The sequence below is a fragment of the Mustela nivalis genome, assembly GCF_964662115.1.
Source record: "Mustela nivalis genome assembly, chromosome: 8".
Lineage (NCBI taxonomy): Eukaryota > Metazoa > Chordata > Mammalia > Carnivora > Mustelidae > Mustela > Mustela nivalis.
In genome coordinates, this window is record NC_139027.1 from 8,412,018 (window position 1) to 8,430,021 (window position 18,004).

Sequence of the window (18,004 nt, forward strand, 5' to 3'; positions counted from 1 at the left end):
AGAAGGAAACACTCCCGAAGAGAGAACTTATGTAAGGGATGAAATCAAGTCCTGAATTTAAAGAGAAAGGGATGAGCTGGGAAATTATGGCAAGGAGAAAAAAAAAAAAAAAGGCATAGTGAGGAAGAGAGAAGGAAAGCTCTGGCAAACTAGCTCATTGCTTTGTTGGAGGAAAAACAAAACACAAGAAGCAAGTTGTGTGTGTTTGTTTTTCAAAGGCGGCTGTCAGACCCCCCCAGACTAAACCAGCGCAGAATGAAAAGGGAGAAGGTGCAGGAGGCTAGCCGACGTGCACAAAACTCCATAAAAGGGGAGGCGGGTGCTGGTGTGTTTGACTAGATGGATATAAATAGAAGATCACAGCATTTGGAATGTTTGTGGAATGTCTTAAGATAACCATGAGCATCCTATTAAAAATGGGGTTGTTACCTTCCAAACTCTATCCAGATCTAAGAGAAAATAACGGGAGCCAAAGTACCAAAAGGCATAGTAAGAGTGAAATGAGTTTTGTGTATTGACATGATTGTTTTATCATGGAACGGGGACTTAACTACGAAAACAACAGAAATCGTTCAATAATTTATGGCACATTCCCTGAGTAAAATATTATGTAGCTATTAAAACGAACCTTGTGGAAACACCATAGCAACAAGTAAAATTTGTTTTATTATGCAGTAATAATGGAAAAAAAGCAAGGGTCAAAAGATACATCACCATAGTACATATATTACGATGACCACTGTGTGAAAAAACAGTTGTGGGAAAGGGATGGAGGGAAATAGGGCAAGAAATGTTATGTGTTCAGGGTGATGGGAAAAACAGAGGGTTTTTAATTTAAATAGTCTGTTATCGTATCATTTCAGTAAGAATGGAGAGGGTTAGAGGAGCAAAATTAAAAACTGTCTCTGACATTTCCCAATATTTGGCTTACAAAGAGGTGTCCTGCAGGTTTTACAAGGACCGCATTCTGGAACATCATCGTGGACAAGCTCTGCAGGTGGCCTGGACTGGTGTACATGTACACAGAGCTGGTCTGGGCCAGCTCTGCTTGCACCCCAGCTGGTGTTCTGCCCCAGCCTTTTCCAGCTGCACAAATGCTGATGTGGAATCCTCAGAGCAGAGCCAGGAGCATCAGGTGAGCTGTGCTCAGCCCTGGCTCCTGTGGCCACTTCTTGGGCTTCTGCTTCAGCTTCTCATGCTGGTATGAGTGAGAGAAGAAACTGTGTCCTCTGGGCCTCAGTTTCCCCCGGTCAACTTCATAGGCTGGGTGTAAGGATTGAGTGGAGCAAGGATAGATACAATTAGGGGTTGCCACTGATAATTGTGTGAACACTGTTAAGATGCCATAAAGATGCTTCTACCTGGTTATAATTTCCTGTCTCTTCTTCCCCCTCTTTCTCTTTCTTATCTCTGTCTGTCAATCTCTGTCACAGTCTCTCTACATCTCTGGTTTTTTTCCCCTTTATTTTATTTATCTATCTATCTATCTATCTATCTATCTATTTATTTATTTATTTATTGGTGGGGGGACTGCAAAGGGTGAGGGAGAGAAAGAATCTCAAGCAGACTCCACGCCCAGCACGGAGCCTGACTCTGGTTAGATTGCATAACCCCTGAGATCATGGGCTGAAATAAAATCAAGTGCCCGGCACTTAACGAACTGAACCATCCAGGTGTCCTTTGCTCCACCATCTCTCCCTCCCTCCCTGTCTCTGTCCCTTCTCTCCCACACCCCTCCCCTGCCCTGTCTACGTCTGTCCTCTTTCAGTCACGTGCTCAAGCATACACAGACATTTAAACACACTCATGCACACTCTCTGCTCCAGGCACACTCAACTGTGGGTTCGTGAACACACCCTGCACTCTTGCCTCCAACAGGCACCTGCTGTTCCTCGGTCTACGTCATCTCTCCGGCTCCCCAGTTCCGCTGAACACGCTCTTCTTTTGTCTACCTAAGAGACACCTGCGATGAATGTTTCTTGTCGCCTTTGCTAAGACACAGTAATATGGCACTGCGGTTAGACTCCGTGTCCTGCGTCGCAGATATCCCATTTCAGCCGGTGAGACTGATCACTGAAGGGAATCCTGGCACCAAGGCCCTGACATAGGTGTTAACTTCGTGAAACACTCTTAAGTTTTCAAGGCACTTTACTGGTATTTGTTTTATTATTTAGAGAAAAATAAATTAGTTTGTTCTTTGTTATGAACAATATCACAACTCAAGTAGTTAAATGTTGAAGATTGTATCACTGACACCATTTTAGGAATGAGCAAAGCAAGGCTCAGAAATATGTCTAAGGTACGAACCTACTCAGTGGAAGAGCAGGGAATGGAATCTAGGTCTGCCCACACCCCAATCCTAAACTCCCCCTAGGACACTTGTGCTTAGCTCACCCTGACGACTCTGGTTCCATGGAGTAGGAAGGCAGTATTTTCACATCATTGTGCAATCACCACAAAGCTGGGCCCCACCCAATGATGAGTTTCTGACTCAGAAGATTGGCCTTAGAGCCTAGAAATGTGCATTTCTAACAGACTTCCCAGGCAATGCCGATGCCGCTGATGTGGAGACCGCATTCTGAGAACCGGTCATCTCTACAAGTGCCCTGAGATGCTCAGGGTAAACCACTGACCAATCATCTGTCAGGTCGCCAGTTCCACCTGCATAAATGACATTTCAGAAACAACCATCTTGCAGAATTGAAATGGTGCTACGCTTTTCCCGGGCAGGTTTTCTAAGTTATGAAATGCCTTCAGAAATTGTGTTTAATGGAGTGCATGGTGGGGAAGGAGTTGCCAAACGCACGGGTCTTTGGCCCTCATTAATATTTAGAGCTTCCTGAACCTTGAGGAAAGCAGGGCTCAGCGGCCTGGTAGCCGGACATGCCCAAACAAACAGACCTATTCAGGCAGCCAGGAACCCGCTAATGTGCACATTAGATGTTAACTCCCTTTAAAAATAAAAATAGCGCAAAGAGCAATCTTTGCTGAGGAAATAGATCACTCTAGATTAGGCAAAAGTTGTTGTTTCAGGTGGCTAAACTTATTGCTTCCAACCTGAGCTGGGAATTAAAAAACAAAACACAGACCGGAGGGCCAGTGTACAGCCCAGTAGTCTGAAGGCAGCACTATTAATGGTGACTTAACACCATGGATTCAGGGCGTTTGCTCTGTGGCCCCTTTTGCTGCTCAGGAGGACTTAAAATTGAAGAGAGCTGTCCAGTGGGCATGAATGGTTGACTTGCCTGGTAGGAGGAACCAAATTCACACATTGTCTCCTGGAGGAGCATTTCCCAGACCAGGAGTATAACCCTATGGGGGTGCCCATGGGTGGGGGGCAAGCAAAGGGGCCCCAGCACAGAAATTTAGACCACCACCTTGGGAAACCATTGTGCATAACTGAATCTTCTGGGGATTTGCCTTCACTAATATAACCTAAATCTCATGAACCTTTAACCTAGGGTGGATGGTGGTCATCACTGGCAGAGCTTCTCCGGCTGTGTTGCTGTCTGGCTGGCCACCTGCACGACATAGCAGTGAATGCATTGCTGGGCTGAGGTCATGGCTGCCATACCAAGGGAGACCAGGGACTTCCGCTCTTAGAACCCCCAGCAAAGGCCTCAATGTTGCCAACAGGAAATAGTCCCTGGGGCAGAGGGGAGAGGTGCCCCCCAGTGATGAAGTTTGGTGGTCTGAATGAGAAACAAACACGCAGCAAAACCTGGTCATAACCGCTGCTATCCCAGGCTTCAATACCCAGCCAAGAATCTGCACCGGGAGTCTCCAGGAGATTTTAACCCCAGAGACCTTCAGTAGAATGCCAAACCACACTGCTGTCATTATGTTCATGTCTTTATCTTCTTCTTCCATGAAGAAGCCACTCATCTGCCCACTGAGACTGGACGTTTATAGAGGAAGTTCTGCATACCAAGCATTAAACTGGTAAAATTTCACAGTATTATTTCATCTATAATAAGACCTTCTTGGTAGACATTATGAGGATCGGCTCACAAATAAGAAAAGTAGATGGTGGGTCTATTAACTTACCCAAGGTGAAATAGGGAGCAAGAAGGGAGAACCAGAACCCAAACTGGTTCTGTTCCAACCAAAATAGCTTGGTTGATATTTTAGGTGTTGTTCTCTCTCTCTCCCTAAAATATTTTGTTTCCCTTTTTTTTCCCCTACCCAGACAACCTTTCTGGCGTCCTATTCTGATGCATCTCTTCTGTGCTCACATGTTCTGAAAAATGTCCTCTGACCAAGCAGAGCCATTTACTCTTCCCTCCTCTGTGTCCTTAGAGCTGTTGGTATGTACATATAATATTTGTCACTCACTGTTACATCATTATTTACATTTATCTTCCTAACTACATCTTGAAGGCAGAAACCCGGCCTTATTTCTCTTTATACACATGATATCTGGTAGTCAGTGAATATTTGTTGAATCCAACGGAATAATACTTGTAATTTAACACTATTCAGATGGGTGGCTTCTAATGATATCTAACAACATAGTCCTTTAGTAAGGCTTAAGTCTAACTATGAACTATGGAATAAGGGACACCCAGAGGGTGTATCACATGGAAGCCCCTTTGATGGCACTGAATTTCACTGTATATGGCCCAAATGGAAAGCAGGAATCTAGATGTTAGGGACAAGCTGCATCCTGGTCACGTACGGACCCTCCGGTTGGTAGTTGCCATCACCCTGGCAACCCTGCAACACTGGTAATACACGTAGTGCTTCCAAGTGTCCTCACAGTGACCTGTGTGATCCTCACCATGGCGCCAGGATACTGGTTGTAACACTGATCTTCCACAGAGGAGAAGTTGAAGTTCAGGGATGGTAAATAAACCAGCCACTGTCACACAGCAAACCCATCAAAAGAGCATGACTTTAATCCAGGTTTTTACAAACCGTAGCCCTTTCCAACAAACAATTCTGTCTTGAATAAAGTATGAGATGAAGACAACAGACATCACTTCACAGAAAAGAAATAACAACAAGAATAGAGCATGATCTAATCAATGACACTGGGAAGTTCAGACCTCTGGCTTCTCATCTGGTCTTTCTTGCATATTAGCAATGTAGCACCTTCCCAAACAGGGGAAGCCTGGAAACCTCTATTTTCTGTTGGAAACTCTATTAAACAGTATAATCATAAATGTCGTTCTTTCTGTAGAGACATAGATGCAGCTGATGCGTATGGAACTTCCCAGTAAGTTGTCAAGCACTCTGTAGATCTGAGGAACCATTAGAGGTGTTCTCACTTTTGGGAGAATGGTGAGATTGGCTGGTGAGATTGGCTGGGGCGGGTTTGGTTCAATCATGTCATTATAAACAAAAAATTCATTCACACAAAGCTCTTCAAAGAAAATACACTGACCTCTTTGCAGAGTTCCTTCTGTACCGGATATACAAAATGAATAACCAGTCTTTACAGGTCTTTGCTAAGTTTGGGTGAGGAGAAAGTTCTGGATATTTTGGGTGAAATTAAGACTATGTATTCTAAAAGAAAGATGAGCAATATGTTGGCAAAATATGTGCTCTGATAGAACATGATGGGGGTGGCCTAGTGATCCTGGGCACTGCTTTTCCTCGTCTGTGGTCCTGACCAGCCATGGCTCCTTCTTCCCCTGCATGAGAGCTACTATGCCTCTCTCCTTTCTGGGATGCCTAGACCCAAACAAACAGTCTATGATCTCAGTCTGAGGTCAGAAAGCCACACCTTTATACACTGGATTTCCCTCAAGATGACTTCTGAGTGGTCATCTTGGTCTCTGCAGATCATAGGCCACAGAGATCCATCAAAATTTGTGGTCTGTTTATTGCTTAACCTGAGGAGTTATTGGCTAGAAAATTTTTTAAAAACATTATCTTAGAAATTGTGTGCAGGATATCTTGAACAACAGAAGCCATGAGGAGAAAAGGATTTTGTGACGCATTGCATTTTTGAAAAGACAGGGAGAAAGTCATGATGACTCCACATGCGTACTATGGCAGAGTCAGTGACCAACCAGGATACGGAGAAGGAGAATTAGGTTGTGGGAGGCCCTGAGAGAATTTAAGGAGTGAGTTTTAGTTACATCGAGTCTGAGGACCTGTGGTGTCTACAGATAGAAATGTCCATCAGTTAGATATTGTGGCACCTGGGTGGCTCAGGGGGTTAAGCCTCTGCCTTCAGCTCAGGTCATGATCTCAGAGTCCTGGGATCGAGTCCCGCATTGGGCTCTCTGCTCAGCAGGGAGCCTGCTTCCTCCTCTCTCTCTGTGCCTCCTTCTCTGCCTACTTGTGATCTCTGTCAAATAAATAAATAAAATCTTTTAAAAAAAGAGACAGATATATGTAGGGATAGGTTTCAGACAAAAGATTACATGGGTAGTTAAGACACACACACACATAAGAATAATCCCTATACCAGAAAACAAGGAAACAAAGCATGAAATACAATGGATGGCACAGAGATGACAAGAGCATTACATTAGCTGACTAGATCTTAATAATAGTCTTGAATGACTATATATGGTTTTACTAATGTTAATCATGTTCACTAAACAAAATATAAACCTTTCATAAATTGTAGTTATAACTAAGGCAGAGTTAAATGTTTGAATTTCATGTCCAAGAAGACCACATTTCCAAAAGACCACAGTCCACTCTTTCCTAGTGTTGGAGGTTCATGAGTGTTTATTTCATTATTATCTTTTCATAAGAAATATCATCCCTTTAATCATACAAAAACGTGACATATACTCTTTTTATGTACGCTAAATTTCAAAATAATAAAAATCCTATAAACAGAGTATCAGAACTGAGAAGAAGTGTATGTAAAACTAAATTTTATTAGGCAGGTAGAAAGGTGCTGATTTGACCCACTGTTTCCAACACCATCCATGGTTCTGACCAAATTTCATGAGAATTTGGCAAACTCTAGATGTCAGGTCTATTATGATTGTAATACTGAGAAATTTGAGTCAGCTGGATAAAACTGTTATGGACTTGGATCGTACAGTAAGAATGCACATACATGTAATAACGTTTCAATTGCTATCATTCAACCCTCCACTAATTTATTCGATTAACACTTTCTGGGTGACTACTCTTTTCCAGGTACTATGCTGGCTCTTGGGGGCACAGAAGTTAATAATACTGCGTGATTCCCTAGAGTTGGACTCCACAAGTACTGTACCTGCTGTAATGCCATAAGCTAGAGGTTCACATAAGACACCAGAAAGCACAGGAGAAGGATATGTGCCATGGAATGAATGTTTCTATGAGGTGATATTTGAGCTGATTATCACGGATAAGAAACTAACAGGGTAGATAGAAAGGGACAGCATTTTAAGAAGAGGGAACTGGGTATACAAAAAAAAATAAAAATGTTTCAATTTTAAAAATTTTAAAAATTTAGGATTCAGCCCTAAATAAAAATATCAACATGAAAAAATACTCTTTCTATTATGAAAATCAGCTTTCTTAGACCAGAAATATAATGATCATTCTCCCTCTAAGTGGGGACCATCCCTTCCCCGAGGAGGGTCTGCCCCATTATTCAGTTTTGCTCTGGTCCTCTCCCTCTTCTCAAACTCTTCCAACAACCTATGTGATTCCCATTAAATGGAATGTTGAAGAAACTCCACACAATAACTTATTATCCAGGTGACTGAAATAAGTATTTTGGGAGTTTACATAGAAAGGAAAAAAGAAAGCAGGAATGCCTCTCTTCCCTGGGGGCCTTCTCAAAGCCTTGATGAAGTGCTGCTCTTTCTGGTTTGCAAATTCAGAACCTCTGACAATCCATAGACCAATTCCAAGAGAATGCCACAGCGGATGGCTTGCTGAAACTGTTTAGTATGTGGCAACACATGGCTTGGAATTTTTAAATATTTCAGGGATGCAGTGATTGAGTAACCTAAAGTGCTTCCACATGGCTGGTAAAAGTCTCATCCGGCAGACAGATCTGGACAATTTCTCCTACTCTAGATTCTTCTCTCTGCAGCCTGTTTTTTGTGTCATGGAATGTAACCAGCTTCGAGGTATCTCCTCAAAGGGAAGCAATACAGTATCTAATTTCCCTCCAACCCACTCTAGTGATGTGCCTTTTAAAGCCAAGAGAGGGACAGCTACTCCAAACCTTAACCCTGCCTCCTAATTGTTTTGTTTGTTTGTTTGTTTGTTTTCTGAAAAAGACATAAAGAATTGCATCTGCCTTTGGCAGGTCAGGATTCTGAAGAGATCTGGAAATTGTATTCAGATTCCATTTTCATTTAAGAAAAGGCATAGAAACAATTGTGAAAGGCGCTTGCTCTTGTATCTTAGCCTGCTCAGACGACTATAACAAAGTATCATAGATCAGATGGCTTGTTTACAACAGCGATTTATTTATTTCTCACCGCTGGAGGTCTGAGATCAGGCTGAGGGCTCTGGTGAGGCAGGTTCTTTCCCTGGTTGCGGGCTGCTGACTCCTCTTCGCGTCCTCACAGGACACAATGAGGGCAAAAGAGCTCTCTGAGGTTCCTTTTATAAGGGCATAAGAGCTCTGCCCTCATGTCCCAATTACCTCCCAAAGGCCCCACCTCCTAATGCTCTAAGAGTTTGCATTGAACATACACATTTTGAGGCAACACAAACATTTAACCCCCCACATGTTATTATCTTAAATTTGCATTTACAGAATATTTTCTATTACATGGACACAACATTTTTTTTTCCCACAAGGACATAATAAATAAGTGAATGGAAAATAAACACACAGACCTGGTCCTCGTAATGGGCTGCAGAAGATCACTCTGCTGCTTGCAAGGGCTTATTTCCCATCAGAATCTGCTCCTTGTCACAAGAGTAAGAACAACTGCAAAGTAACATGGGGATGAAGCAAAGAAAAGAGGTAACCAGAGACGGCCCACAGACTGAAGCTGAGATTTCCCACCGAATGAAAAAAAGCTGGAGGAGACCCCAGAGTCCAGTTGCCCCTCTACAGATTCTGCCTCGTGGTGCCGTGGAAAGAACATGGTGTCAAAAGGCCGTTTCCAGAAATGACCCCCAGTGGAGACTTTCTTCCAGAACATCTGCGATCGGTATTGTGGTTCACCAAGAAACACAGTGGAGATGTGAAATGAAGTCAGAGATCATTCAAAGGTCTTGGATGGAGATAGAAATGACCTGGGGCTTGCAGACAAGCAGCACTGGGTGGACACTGAGCTCTGCCACTGATGAGCTACTTAGCTCTTGCAAATTTTTTTCCTTAAGCCCTTGAAGTATCTTCTGTCCATTTGTGACTTTCAGAACTTTTTTAAGCATTAAATGAGCAAACGTATGGAAATTAGTACCATCATGGACTCACAGTTGGCACGTCAGAGTTGGAGAAGCCAACAGCTGTCTCTTCAACAAAGTTCTGAATCAAGAGAGAGACCATCACAGGACCCAGGGAGATGAAAATCCAAATATACGGGGAAAGACCACACTGGAGGATATGACAGGTTTTGGCAGCAGTGGCCTTCTGTCTTGATTCCTAGAATCAGACAGACTTATTCACCCAATCATGATCAGTGAATGGCCACCGTGCAAGGACACAGCTGACCCCTGAGAGTCTGTCCTATTTGCAGGTAGGTAGATCTGAAGAGAAAGGAAAGAGGAGGAGGGCATTCTCAGCTCCTGCTAAAATGGCCAGCGGAGTCTCTGCTCGTGCTGGGGGCCATATGGTGAGTGTGGGGCCAGTGGAAGAAGAAATAGTGGGATTTCATCCGTACTTTAACAGTTTACAGTCTGGAAGGATAAGACAGTTATGAGACTTGAATGAATAATTATCCTGAAAGATGCTGATGCATTTTATTTTATTTTATATTTTAGATTTATTTATTTATTAGAGAGAGGGAGAGAGTGAGTGGTGGGGGGGGGTGGAGAGTGGCGGAAGGGGAGGAAGAAAAGAATCTCAAGCAGACTCCCTGTTCAGCACAGAACCCAACATGGGGCTAGATCCCAGGACTCTGAGATCGTGACTGAATCGAAATCAAGAGTCAGCTGTTTCATCGACCAAGCCACACAGGCACCCAGAAAGATGCTGACGCATTTTAATGCACTTTCAAATGCTTCATGAGATACAGAGGACAGTGATCAAATGTTAGAAAAGTGAGTATGGAAGAAAACTCTCCAGTTTAGCTTCCCCAGAGCCCAGGCCAGGAGCAGGAGAAAGGTGTTTCTGTCAGTGTATACCTGGCCTTCTTCCTAGCAGCTTTTTTCTTGTCTCCAGCATGCACTGATCAGATGCTTGCTGTTTCTGCAGAACTTATTTCAGATTTTTGCATTTCAAAAGTATGAATTAGGGATAAAAATGGCATCAGGTCTGAAAGGAGGAATTTTGAATTTTGGCACTGACCTCAATGTGCCCTAATTCATTTTGACAATGACCTTTTCTTCTTCCACAATCTGCATGCAAAAGGACTCCCCAACTTCCCTCTGAAAGGTCAAAGGGTTTATAGCTACATTTTCACATCTCTTAGGGTGCAAACATTTTAACACACTGAAACACATGTAGTATAAAGCAAAGTACTTTAAGAAGCAATTGGCAATATTTCCACTGGGAGGCTGATAGTAGCACTAGGTGATAATGGGCAGCAAGGTTGGTATTTTTTTTGTAGGATCCTAATACACATCACCAAAAGATGACCTTGCTTTCCCTGTCTCTTAAGTCTTGGTCAGTCCAATAAAGAAAAAAAAAACAAAAGGAAATACTCCTGTTTTAGACATTATCTTCAAACTGTGCAGTTGTGGCAGCAAAGAAAAAAAATACAGATCTGAGATAGAGTAAGTCAAAGATACAATTAATTTTAGCTGAGTCTGAGGACAGACATTGAAGACTGATGATGCAACCTATTCTCTTTTCCAGAATGTCAGGTCAAAATGTCCAATTGGTAGGACAACCATAGGGGCCGAAATGCTGCCATCACTCAATGCCATGTCTTAAAATCTCATGAAGTGACCCTGTTGCAAGGATATGAATTCTTGAGTGACTGTTCATGGCTCCGTCCTCTCATTTCCGGACGCTCCTGTGATGCTGTAACCGAGCATATGAGAGTATTTTGGTCAGGTGCACAGTGAAGAAAGAAATAACTTTAAACTAAACTGAAATAGCATGATAGTTTAGACACTGTATGTTTTTTTAAAGATTTTGTTTATTTATTTGACAGATCACAAGTAGGCAGAGAGACAGGCAGAGAGAGGGGGGGAAGCAGGCTCCCCACTGAGCAGAGAGCCCGATGTGGAGCTCGATCCCAAGACCCTGGGATCATGACCTAAGCCGAAGGCAGAGGCTTAACCCACTGAGCCACCCAGGTGCCCCTAGACACTTGTATTTTAAAAAGACCATGGGGCTCCTCAACTTCACCATGATCATAAGCATGAGATGTGCACAACATGTGCCCCTGTGACGTGAGACCATCATAGGACAGTGACGCGGTCTCAGACCTTAACACCAGCACGCCTGGGCTCGATTCCTTCTCCAGCAATGACACATGCAACTTAGGCAAGTTACTTTATTTCTGTGATCCTCACTCTCCGTCTATAAAATGGGCTCAATACGTCCAAAAGGAAAACAATGAACCACCCACCCAGGGCTGAAGTAATGGATGGAAAGTGTTGGATATAACATTTATCAACAACAGAACATTCAACAAATCACCATCTTTCAATTATACAGGTTGAAAGAAGTGCACACTTGTGTGTGTGTGTGTGTGTGTGTGTGTGTGAATATCTTCTAGTGAAGAATACATAGAAACTGTTCTAATTGAAAGACCAGATAGCAGCTGAATGGCGTTGTCCCAAATATCTGATTTCTCATTTAGCTTTGAGCGCTGTTGTTCTTTTTTTTTTTTTTTTTCAAAAAATACGGGCAAATCTGGAATCTGATTAATACTCAGTGGAAAAACACAGAAGAAGAAGTAGAAGGAGGAGAAAGAGAAGGAAAGGAAGAAGGAAAAGGAGAAGCAGCAGAAGAAGAAGAGGAAAATGTAGTAGGAAAAAGGGGAGAAGGAGAAAGAGAGACGGAGGCAGGAGGAGCAGGGGGAGGTGGGGGGGAAGAGACGAAGAAGAAAAGGAAGAAGAGGGAGAGAGCTTTATTTAAGGCACTAAGTTTACTTCATCTTAGAAAAAAAAAAAAAAAGAGGGAAAAGCCTATAACATACATGGTATAAACAATTGAAAAGAGAGATAACTTCACACTTCCCCGTCATAGAGGTCTCTATCTGAAGTAATGAAAACAAGCACTTCTACAGAGATAAAGAAATAAAGCAAGCGAGCTCTGAGTATCGGAGGTGTATGTGTAACTCCTTCAAACCTGCCAGTACTTTGTCACTGAAGAAATTAAAAATGCCAGCCCTGGCAATGGGAAGTGTGCTGATATAAAAGTGAGTTGCTTGGCAACAGATTAACTTATTTAAAACTTTTACCAGGGCTTTGACAAAAGAGGTTGGAAAAGGAAACACGAAGGCAACAGCACAATCCTCGGAAACAGAACCTCCAGGAGACCCTGCAAAGTAGAAGACTCACTGACCTCCATACTAAAGCTACCAGTTTGCAAACTGCATTTGCTGAGCACCCTGGCTGGTGGATTTCCTGTTAGATTCAGCCAGTGAGAGGGGCTGACTGCAGACCACAGGGCAGGGGCGAGAAGCAGGAGGTTTGTGCCTCTGACAGCATCAAAGCTGCTGGATAGAGCTGGCCGTGACCGTTCGGGGACTGCGCGACTCCAGTGGCTGGAGTAGAAGTAGCCTCCTTTTTGTAGCTCTAGCCATGGCCCACGGGGTGCCCTGGGGTAGACCCAGGATGGACTGTGAGAACGTCCTTAAAGCTCAGTAGCAGGTGTAGTCCTGTGGACTTCAACTCCAAGTGTCCATATATTCCACTCTCTGGGTAATACCATTCTTCCTTTTCCTCTTCTGTTCTCCCTGCCCTAATAACACCCCCCAACACACACACCCTGCTGTATACTCTCTTGAAACACCTAAAGTGGTTTTTGATTAGACACTGACTAACAGAATCTTAAAGGAGCTTAAAGCCTCTCCCAGTAGACTCGAATTGCAAAGTGATATGGTATGGGCAAAAGTAGAAATAAGCATTAAAAACCAAACTAGGAAGGGTGATGGGTAATTTAACTCTCTGGATAGGTAGGAATCATTATAGACATAGATACAGATTACAGAAGTGATACAAATGGAGATATTCTATTGGTTCTGTTTCCCTGGAGAACTGTGAATCCCGCGGGTGCCGTGACTAGTGTGTGACATGATGCCGTTGATGGCAGAGGCTAGACAATGAAGGGCTCTGACATCAGCTGACGGCTCTAGAGTTCTAGTCTAAGTTTCAATGGAGAGGAATAAAATGGTCATATTTTATTTTCTTGAAAACCACCCTGACTGTAGGAGTGTGGAGGATGGATCTCCAAGGAAACTAGATTTAAGAGAGTATGACCCACAAGGGAACAACTCCTTGGAGCATTCAGCTAAACCTCCACACATCTGGGAGTCACCAGTTCCACCCCCCAGCCATCCAGACCCTCTTCTTCTGCAGAGCCCCCTCCCCCCTCCCTACTCTAAGATCATCTGATAATCATCTTGCGCCACTGTGGGAGGCATGGTTTCTCCAAGTCTCTGCTTTTCATCAGACCACAGTGTTCAGGAACTATAGGTGAAGGCAGATGGATCCGTGTCATGAAGCCATTTTTCTTGACCCAGAACCATTTAAATGACTATAGCTGTAAGTAGACAGCGTGGGTGCCAAAACGCACATGGACTCGGAAGTGACTTCTATGTCCAGACCCTGACAGGCTTCATGATCACAACGGATCTTCATAGAGATGTCTAGGACTTCAGTCATGATCTGGAGCTTCATTCATGTTCTCGTTATCCCATTTAGGGCTTTCCAGAGGGGAGTACAGCAGACTGCCTTTCTACAAAGTCCCCAAACATGGAACCAAGGTGTGTTTTCTGTGCACTTAGTGAACACAAGCCTTAGAGCCCTGATGTATGTGCATGGGCCTTGACAGCATGTTTAGAGTCATATGGGTTTGTTTTCTTGTTTGTTTGTTTGTTTCCTTGTTTTTCTCTTACCTGCATCAAGATTTTTTTTAATTGTGTTATGTTCATCACCATAAAATACATCATTAGTTTTTTTTTAACATTTTATTTATTTATTTGACAGACAGAGATCACAAGTAGGCAGAGAAGCAGGCTCCCTGCTGAGCAGAGAGCCCAATGCGGGGCTCGATCCCAGAACCCTGAGATCACAATCTGAGCCAAAGGTAGAGGCTTTAACCCAATGAGTCACCCAGGCACCCCATCATTAGTTTTTGATGCAGTGCTCCAAGATTCATTGTTTATGTACAACACCCATTGCTCCATGCAACACGTACCCTCCTTCCCATACCCACTACCGTGCTCACCCATCCTCCCACACCCTCCCTTCTAAAACACGGAAGACATTGGGAGAAGGAAAGGAAAAGTGAATTGGGGAAAATCAGAGTGGGAATGAACCATGAGAGACTGTGGACTCTGAGAAACAAACTGAGGGTTTTAGAGTCATACAGTTTTATAAAATTTGCAAAAGCAAGGTACTTTAACCCCAATCAACTAAGACTGCTGTCTCTTTCCCTTCCGTCTTCTGTGCCAAACTTCCCCTTGTGTTGGATGGCATTAAAGTGGCCATCAGTATTTTGAGGATCTCACTGGGAAGAACTCAAAGTTGGGGTTAGTCTGGGTTTATTGAAATGAATTTATGTGTTTCAGTCACTTCCAGAGCAGTTACATTTTTCTCGCTAATTAGGTATAGGAACCAATTCTAGAAATATTCCTATCACCCCATGGTGTTGCCTCAGGCAGGGCCATTACATGAAAGTGCGGGGTCAGAGGCTGGTTCACAGCGTAACCTCACTCCACAGTCATCAAAATATGCAGGGAGCAGCAGAGACACAGGTCTCAAGACGTGCAGAGCCAGAAGCTCATCTGTGGAAATCCTTTCAATCAACAAACATGTAGAATTGGAAGCAGATAATTTGAAACAGAAGTTCTATCCTTCCCAAGAATATACTTGATAGCACAGCATACACAATCGAAATACCCCATACATATATATTTTTTCTTTTTAGAGGAGAATCACGTGAAATAGAAGGTTTTTTTTAATTTTTATTTTTTAATTTAATTTAATTTTTTCAGGGTTCCAAGATTCATTGTTATGCACCACACCCAGTGTTCCATGCAATATGTGCTCTCCTTGGTACCCACCCCCAGGCTCTCTCAACCCCCACTCCTCCCCCCTCCAAAACCCTCAGTTTGTTTCTCAGAGTCCATAGTCTCTCATGGTTTGCCTCCAATCCGATTTCCCCCAACTCCAATAGAATTCTTAAGATAACTCTTTAAATCCTTGTCGATGGGACTGAAATACTAACCTCAACGAAAATAACAAACTCATAATACACCGTCGTGACAAAGGCAAAGACAACGTGACAGGCTGGTTAATGTGCGTTGTCGCTTCAAACTTTTTTAAAAAGAAACTTGAAAAACTTGAAAAGACCTGAAACTTGAGAGATTTTAGATAAAAGAAAAGTGATGGTGTTTGCTCCAAATTTGACAATAGTAAGTATTTCCATGGCATTACTTATAAAAAGTCATGATGCTGAAATTTTGCTTGAACTATTAATGACTAAAAGAAATCAACCAACTTGTTGAGAAAAGAGTCTGAATTATCCTTCTCTTCTTTTTAGAGAAAAGATGAAAAAGTTATCAAAGATTATACCATTTGTCATACTATTTTGTTAAAAAGGTTAATTGATTCATAGCTAAGGAATGTAAACTCTTTCCATAAAGGTGTAAGCTCTGATCCAAAAGCTTAGAGGATATCAATGCTCAGGGAATATGTGAATTTAATACACTGAAATACATTTTATTTTAATATGTTAAAATTAATGTAATTTTGTATATTATATATATTTTCTATATATTAATTTAATATATATAATAAGTGAACTTAGTATCATAGAAATAGATACAATGAGGAAAATACTGTTATTTAATCCTATGACTACTAGCCAACATTTACTGAGTAATAACTGTGTGTAACTTACTGGTCTAAGCACCTTATACATATTCTTCAAAACACGTACATTCATTTAACCTATAAGATAATTCAATTAACTCAGGAAGGACAGAGTCATAAATTCCACATTAGTGCTGCTCTGTCATACATGATTTAGGTATTTGTTGCATATTTTCCTAAGGTCAGAAAAATAATTTATCAGAATATGTTGAATTGCTTTTATTTTGTTAAAAAAAAATTCAGCATTTAAGGGAGGGAGCAGAGTTCAGGAAAACAGCTTTGAACCCACAAAGATCTGAGACTAAATGCATGTTCTGTTATTTACCAGAAGACTCTACAAAGCTACAGACCTCTCCTCCTCATGCCTCCACCGGACAGTGATCGTGTCGGGAGGCCACATGAGTGAGAGCCAGAGTTAAATTTACTTCTTTTGGGGTGGTCATTTCCCCAATCCTTAAACTTAAGAGCGGGACGAGAAGGAGCTGTGGTTTACCAGGACTTCCTTGGCCACTGTAGGTGAATTATTGGCCGAAAACATTCTGCCTGGCGTCTAACCATTCATCCCACCCGTACTAACCAGGCCTGACCCTGCTTAGCTTCCCAGGTCCGACTCGAGATCAGGCACGTTGAGGGTGCTATGGCCCGTAAACTCTTCCCTCTACGAAACAAACTGGGGCTGCCGGAGGGTTGGTGGATGAGAGGGTGGGGTAGCCGGCGGATGAGCATTAAGGAGGCACCTGGAACACGGGGCGTTGTGTGCGACTGAGGAATCACTAGCTCTACCTCTGAAACTGATAATACACTTTATGTTAACTAATTAAATTTAAATTTAAAAAAAAAAAAAAAAAACACATTCTGCCTTTCATTTGCCATGCATTTAAGACTCTTTTAGCAGGAAGGTGGACTCAGCGAGCCCAGAAACTGCATATACGCCTTTGGGGAAAGCTCTACTTGTGCTAGGAAATCTTCGGTGATCACATCCTACCTGATGCCACCAACCATGGCCATTGCTCTCATCACCTAGAAGGAGGGGCAATTAACACACAAAGCCACCTGCCCTTCCTCAAACACACCTGGCTTCCCGAGTCTCCCGGCTTCACACACCACTCCTCTCACAAGGATCCTCTTCCTCTCTCTTCCATCTGTGAACTCCTTGCTACCCTTCAAAGTCCAGCTCTCACGGTCTTTGCTCAAAGTACTCAGATTCCTGGTGTCTCTTCTTATAAGGACAACAGTCCTATCAGACCAGAACTCTATCCTTATGACTCTGCTTTCCCTCCATCACTTCCTTAAAGGCGCCTTCTCTAAATACAGTGACATTGGGGTTAAGTCTTCAATGTGTTCATTTGTAGGGTGACACAATTCGGTTCATAACATGAGGGGAAGATCTAAATTGGAAGCGGGATGTGAGCTATCCAGCGACTGCACCACAGCAACTCAACAAGAGGAGCCTGTCCTGGGGTTTCCGGGGAGGTCTCAGGTGGTGGCACTGACCGGACATGCTGCCTGAGAGAGGCTGACCCAGACGAGCGACCCAGGGAATGAAAGGCCACGTCCAAGCTCTCTGAAGCTGCTTCAGTCTCCTGCTTGGGCCACCACTCAGGCTCAAAAAAGAGGCTACAGGGAGGCTGGGGAGCCAGGGACTAGCAGGGGAGTGGGGCACTGAGGAAGGAGTTTGTATCCTAAAACCAAGATGGCTCAGAGACATGGAGGTCACATTTGTATCTGATTTCTAGGAGCGATCCGGGCACAGAGTCCGTGTCCTTCCATTTGTCAGTGCATTTCAGATGGTTGTATACACGAGCGCACCGCGAGCTCCCCCGCAACTGCGGACTTCCCCGCAGAGACCACATCTGTCCCAGGAGCCGTGCAAGGCGGTGATTCTTTGGAGAAGACCTTCAAAATTCCTGTCCTGGCTTCC